Genomic DNA, 7479 nt, shown 5'->3' on the forward strand with positions numbered 1-7479 from the left:
TCTTTAGGGAATAGACCGCGAAGGGGAATACCTGGATCAAATGGTGGTTCCATTCCCAGCTTTCCAAGAAATCTCCATACTGCTTTCCAAATTGGCCGCACCAATTTGCAGTCCCACCAGCAATGTACAATTGTACCCTTTTCCCCACATCCTCGCCAGCACTTGTTGTTGTTTGACTTCATAATGGCTGCCAATCTTACTGGAGTGAGATGGTATCTTAGGGTGGTTTTGATTTGCATTTCTCTGACTGCTAGAGATGTTGAGCATTTTTTCATGTACTTGTTGATTGATTGTATGTCCTCCTCTGAGAAGTGTCTGTTCAGGTCCTTGGCCCATTTGTTGATTGGGTTATTTGTTATCTTATTGTCTAATTTTTTGAGTTCTTTGTATACTCTGGATATTAGGGCTCTATCTGAAGTGTGAGGAGTAAAGATTTGTTCCCAGGATGTAGGCTCCCTATTTACCTGTCTTATTGTATCTTTTGCTGAGAAAAAACTTTTTAGTTTGAGTAAGTCCCATTTGTTGATTCTAGTTATTAACTTTTGTGCTATGGGTGTCCTATTGAGGAATTTGGAGCCCGACCCCACAGTATGTAGATCATAGCCAACTTTTTCTTCTATCAGACGCCGTGTCTCTGATTTGATATCAAGCTCCTTGATCCATTTTGAGTTAACTTTTGTGCATGGCGAGAGAAAGGGATTCAGATTCATTTTGTTGCATATGGATTTCCAGTTTTCCCAGCACCATTTGTTGAAGATGCTATCCTTCCTCCATTGCATGCTTTTAGCCCCTTTATCAAATATAAGATAGTTGTAATTTTGTGGATTGGTTTCTGTGTCCTCTATTCTGTACCATTGGTCCAACCACCTGTTTTGGTACCAGTACCATTTTGTTACTATTGCTCTGTAGTATAGTTTGAAGTCTGGTATCGCTATACCGCCTGATTCACACTTCCTGCTTAGAGTTGTTTTTGCTATTCTGGGTCTTTTATTTTTCCATATGAATTTCATGATTGCTTTCTCTATTTCTACAAGAAATGCCGTTGGGATTTTGATTGGCATTGCATTAAACCTATAGAGAACTTTTGGTAATATCGCCATTTTGATGATGTTGGTTCTGCCTATCCATGAACAGGGTATATTTTTCCATTTTCTAAGATCTTCTTCTATTTCTCTCTTTAGGGTTCTGTAGTTTTCATTGTATAAGTCTTTCACTTCTTTTGTTAGGTTGATTCCCAAGTATTTTATTTTTTTTTGAGGATATTGTGAATGGAGTGGTGTCCTCATTTCCATTTCAGAGGATTTGTCACTGATATACAGGAATGCCTTTGATTTATGCGTGTTGATTTTATATCCTGCCACTTTGCTGAATTCATTTATTAGCTCTAATAGTTTCTTTGTAGACCCTTTTGGGTCTGCTAGGTATAGAATCATGTCAGTTGCAAATAGTGATAATTTAAGTTCTTCTTTTCCTATTTTTACGCCTTTAATTTCTTTCATCTGTCTAATTGCTCTGGCCAGTGTTTCGAGAACTATGTTGAACAGAAGTGGTGAGAGAGGGCAACCCTGTCTTGTTCCAGATTTTAGAGGGAATGCCTTCAATTTTTCTCCGTTCAGAATGTGCTCCTGATTCTTAATGAAGCATGGTGCTAGAAAATTCTCTGTTTAAAGGGAAACAGAATTTGTCCCATGGCATTCATACATGGATATGTAGTTCCTTCTGGTGTTCACTTGGTAGATGTCCAATTTTATGCCATGTGAGATAGAGTACATAAAATATTTGAAGATGACCATTGGAGGTCCCTAAGTTACAAATCTAAATTATGAAAAAAAGATAAAGAGAAATACCGATTTAAATGATCTGCAGTAATACTTACTTGTTGAGTCATTCCAAGTAAGTCACTTAAATTCACAAGGCAGTTTCCTTTACTTAAAAATGCAGATAACAACTACAGTAGCCATTTGAATTGAAAATGGAATATAGTCATTGTCAACATAAAATTTGAATTGCACTTTAAAACTCTTAAAGCTCCAAAAACTGTAGAAGATAATAAAAATTTTGGACTTTCAAATTTTTGCAAAAAATACACCAATAATTGAAAAATTCAAATTCTTACACACATTTAAAAATTGCTGTCAATTTAGTGAGTAACATATAATAAGGAGAGTATGAAAACGTTCTATAAATAGAGAAGCTATTGGTCAAGCTGACAAAGAGTTTAAGATTGAATCTTACATAAAATGTTTGTAACTGTGATTGTTCTTAATTTTAAGGAAGACAAATACAATGAGACAATTGAGAAGAGCCTCAGAATTGTCCAGTAAGAAGGCAACAGTTGCAAAATTTGGGGGAGGATGACTTCAAATACCAGTAAGTTCCTTATACAAGTGTGCTAACATTAGTGACCAGGCAAAATAAAAAAAATTCCTCAGACATAAAAAAATAAAAGTCAGCCTTAATTAAGGCAGTTCACAAACTCTGGGAAAGAATAAAAACAAAAAGTCCAACAATGTACATTAAAATGTCACATTAAATCTTATGTCAGAAATGAGGTTAGAAATGGGAAAAGATCCAGGATTATGGATAAACTGGTTCTCTGATGCTTGAATTTCTGTTTGAAGTTGGCTTTCCTACTCCCAAAACAGGATCCCTGAATTTTGCCTTGTTTGGGAGTAGGATGAGCAAACTAAAGGTCATTATTGTTTCCTAAGAAAGAGATGGTTTGCCCAGGATTTGAGCCTCTCTTAACTGAATTTATAGAAATAACTCTGGAACTGCTTAATAGTGTAATAATTATTCTCTCAGTGCTCTTGTGAGCATTCATGAGTAATATGCAGTTAATTCCTATTTTCTTAGTTACCATGTAGTGCAGTGTTTGTTGATAGTGAACATCTTCAAAACATGGTTTAATCTTTATTTATTTATATATCTATTTATTTATTTGGTATCTGGGATTGAACTCAGAGGCACACAACCAAAAAGCCACATCCTCAGCCTTATTTTGTATTTTATTAGGGTCTCACTGAGTTGCTTAGCTTCTCACTTTTGCTAAGACTGGCTTTGAACTCATGATATTCCTGTCTCAGCCTCCTGAACCTCTGGGATTACAGGCATGTGTTACCACATCAGGTTAAAATATGGTTTTAAAAATATGACTTTACAGTTTTTTCTGCCATCTTGCTGTTAGCTGAGAATTCAAACCCAGACCATTAAAGATCTTATTTTCCTTCACCTCACTGCCAACATGTGTCTATCAATTTCTCCCTTTAACACTTACTAACTACACAAAGGATTTGTAGAAGGATTTTCACTTTCAAGCCAAGGAGCTCCACAGGGAAGAAAGGACAGGCAAATCTAAGAGCTTCTGAGGTAACCATGAAATGAGAAAGGCAGCAAAAATGCAGAGACATAGGAGGCAAGGTTGAGGAAGATGGAGAGTGAGGAGACATTTCTCTACCATTTTCTGAGAGCAGGGAGCACATTGTACTTATTTTGACTTACCTTGAAGGGTCTGGGTTTTAATAGCTATTCCATGGTCGATAGGAACCTACTTATGTTCAGAACCAAATGAATGTTCTCTCAGCTCCCTTATCAAGTTTACAAAGATAGCCCCCCAGCTCTCCACTGAAGAACTGATCTCTCTTGGCAAGGAAATGGTGACAGCTTTGACTACCTGCTGTACACTAAGTAAGGAGTTTGTCTGTGTTGATAATTTGGTGAGCATGGCCCGTACATCTGAAATTGATTCCTGTGCATGTATGAGTTTATCAGGATGAATTCAACTACTGTGTAGAATCATAAAGCTCGAATTAAAATAAATGAATAAAATTTTTTTTTTCTTTCTTTTTTTTTTTTTTTTGGTATCAGGGATTAAACCCAGGGGCACTTATGAATTTATCAGGATGAAATCAACTATTGTGTAGAATCATAAAGCTCTAACAAAAAATAAATAAATAAAAGAGATTCCAAAAACCAAAAAAGTATTTCCACTCTATCTACTTTCTTCTCTTCCTTGTTTTCAACATTGTTGAGCAAGTAATGTCAAGTCCTTCTTTTGGCTTACTGTGTGAAGACCCTAAGAAGCAAAAGAGAATGACTTAAATATTTTTCAAAGATTATCTAAATTACCTTGCTTATTTCTTATTTATATGAGAAATGATTTGGTATGGTAAATGTCCTAGGAATTACAATATTTTTTTATAATGACGCAGGAAACCTTATAATTTTAAGTACCAATACAAATTCTTCCTTTTGCTCTAAGAGGAAGAGTTCAGAAAGACATCTGCTACTTCCAGCCCAATCCTTTTAAGCCTGGGGAGGAAAATACCCAGCAGGGAAACATACCCAAGAAACACAGTGTTTGCTCACTACTTTCTGCTTGTTGACTGCAGTTCTCTGCTTACAACTAAAAGTTTGTGTGTATGTTACCAAGAAATTGATCTGTATGCATTCCAATTGCTATCTTTTGAATATTTGTCATAATGTCACTTAGGACCCCAAGCTTCACCTTCCTTTTGGCATAATACAGTGTTTTGAGATCCTGTGTCTTCTGAGTGAAGTTCACAGTGATCATGAAGCTTATAACTATTCATCTAATCATACTTTTCAAAACTCCATTTAATATTTAAAATCACATCTGAGTTCCAATTCTCATTGGTCCAGGCAGATTTAGATCTTGGAGAATTATATGGAATAAATGAAAATTGAACCATCAACCCTGCTGTGGACCATTGTGTAAAGCAAACTTTGCCTTCAGAAGGCTCTGCTGCAAGTATTTGAAAGCTGATGAAATGTGTGTGTTGCCCTCCTTTCAAGGTTTCTTTACCTCTGGTATGGACTGGTGTCAGGCTCAGAATGAGGACTTTCAGAGGTGTTCTTCTGTGCCTGTTCTTTTCAGCCAGGGGGCACCCCATGCAACCAGGAGAGGTTTACTGTAATAAGTTATGTGCTTTTGGTGTTCCTTCTACCAAATTGTCTACTCTCTCCTGTTCAGAAAAACACCAGTGCGTATTTATTACCACTGTTTATAACAAAATCCCGTTTTGTCTTTTCCTCTGCTAGACACTTGGAGTGCTTAGCAGACAGTGATTTGGAAACGTGAGGTAGGGCAACTAGTAAAACGCTCATGGACAGGTTCTCAATGAATTGGATTTTCTTAAGAGAATGACAAGAATATTCATCTTGAGTATTTCACTTAATGATTGAAAAAAGAAGGGGTCCAAAAGAATTTTACTCTCATTATTTTTTTAAATATTTTTTAGTTGTAGTTGTACACAATATCTTTATTTTATTTTTATGTGGTGCTGGGGATCGATCTCAAGGCCTCGCATGTGCTTGGCGAGCGCTCTACCACTGAGCCACAATCCCAGCCCCTTTACTCTCATTCTTTAAAGTGATATTTTAAATGGTAAGAAATAAACCCATTTTCAAATTTATTTACATAATATCTTTATCAAAAATAGTGGAAATTATATCTTTACTGAAGAAGGGAGATTAGAGTCGTTTTGGAGATAAATTTTCTGGAAAAATCAAGTGTCCTTGTTGCCAAAAGCTTGCTATTGTCCCCCATGCCAATGCAATAACAAGGACATGGTTTTTGAGAAAAAGGCAAAGAAGGTTTATTGCTTTGCTAGCAAAGGAGAAACACAGGGGACTCTTGTCCCAAAGACTGTGATTCTGCCCATCAGCAGGAACACAGGGCTTTTAAAGAGGTGACTCAAAGGCTACATTCCATGTGTTCTCTGTCTGGAGTTGTAATTCACTTGTTAATTTGGGAGCTAGTCATTTCTGAGATCTTCAGATGTCATCCATCCACAAAGTCTGGATTACTTTGTTCCTTGGGTATGTGTGTACTCAGGGACAGATTACTGTGCCTAGGATGCGGAAGAAAGGTCATCCTGTTTCCCCTGAGATTTGGGAGGGGGAGAAATTAGGGAGGAGCAGGGAGACAGCAAGAGAAAGAAACATGTCCATTTTAAAAATAAGTTGCAGTGAGCGAGCAGCAAAGGGTATATTCAAAGCATCAAGTGGACCACTGTTAAAAAATCATTTATTTTATAGCTCTGTTCATTTTTTATACCATTTTGCTTGTAGTTCCACTACCCTCCAAAGAGTCCATCCTAGAAATTTAGTGGAAAATTTTCAAAAATAGAATATTTTAGCTCTTTACATTTCCTCAAGTATTGAGATGGCCAAGACATGTGATTTTCCAACAAGCATTTTGGAAAAGAGGAGTGTCAGGAAGAAATTGTGAATTAGTTCTGTTTGATTTCTTTAGGTCATAGGTTTCTTGTTAATTTGGTGAAGCTTAAGCCTGGATTCTGTAAGCACAGTCAGGCATTGGAGGGGCTCATTTTCTGGGTGGAAAATGGCCTGTGGTTACAGAGGGGCTCTGAGTTTTATAGGTTACAATGAGGGTGAATTAATCATTGGAGATTGTTGGTTTGGCCAATCAGGAAAAAAGTTGTGAAACATCTGAAACTTCTTGTTACTGGGAAGAGCCAAAAGCTCAGAACCAAGCAGGTGTTTACTGTTTATCTTCCTCCTCTGGGATCCATTGTTAGCTGGAGCTTCACTGTTTGCTTTTCTCCAAGAAGGACTCACTGGCTATGGAAAAGGGTGAAAGTCCATGGCCTCAGGCTCAGTCCCTTCCGGATTCTTTGTTATTGGGAAGGGTTAATGTTTGCCTTACTTTTTCTCCCTCCTCTGGGCTACACTGCCGTCCTGTTTTCCCTGGGGCAGTCTTGGGGGATGTTTATTTCCCTAATCCTTCAGACTCACCCAGGAGGAGCTGCAGACTTTGTTAACAAACTTCTCTGATATGGCAGAGAAATGCTGCAAAGTGCAGGAGCCAGAAGCCTGTTTTCTGGAAGAGGTAGTTCTATTTCTTTTCCACTAAGATTTAACTGGTATCTCTGGTCAAATAGAACTCCCCATGGGACTCTGCCTCCTCTGTGCAATGTCTCTGAGACCTGTGTTTGAGAGCACAGGTGCTGTCTAGCTCACCTGCAGGCACCTCTCTGATTCAGGTATTGGGAACTGTCTCCTCCATGAGCACATGGTGTCAGGAAAGCCAAGGTTCTAATCCCTGCAGCTTTGGTTATGTCATTCAAACTGAATTTCAGTTTATCCTATGTAAATGGAACGGTGATAATGCCCTTGAGTTATACCACTGATCCTTACTCACCTGTTTGGAATCTCTCATCATAATAAACAGAGTCAAGGTGACCTACAAAGGAAATCCTGATCTGCTTAAAAGGAAGGAGAGCAGGAAGGATATGAGAAAGGAAAGCCTGGCAGAGGTGGCAGTCTCACCTTCCTGAGCCATCCAGTAGCCCTAGTTGAGAGCACATGAGGGAGTGGAAGGGAAGGAGTGGGGGTAGGGGCGCCCCTACTTCCTCTTGCTCCAGTGACTGCAGCAACTCCTGTGGAGTGAACCTCAGTTACCCGTGAATGTTACCTGCAATAGGTGATATGTGA

The 7479-nt window shown here is 38.2% G+C and overlaps 1 pseudogene; it reads left to right on the forward strand.

The window, feature by feature from the left end:
- LOC131423596 (afamin-like) overlaps positions 1–7268 on the forward strand; it is a 40307-nt pseudogene extending 33039 nt beyond the window's left edge.
- Positions 7269–7479: the final 211 nt, after the last annotated feature.

The sequence above is a fragment of the Marmota monax genome, unplaced genomic scaffold, assembly GCF_021218885.2.
Source record: "Marmota monax isolate L192 unplaced genomic scaffold, Marmota_monax_Labrador192_F-V1.1 WCK01_AAM20220418_F8-fsc00132, whole genome shotgun sequence".
In the NCBI taxonomy this organism is placed as follows: domain Eukaryota; kingdom Metazoa; phylum Chordata; class Mammalia; order Rodentia; family Sciuridae; genus Marmota; species Marmota monax.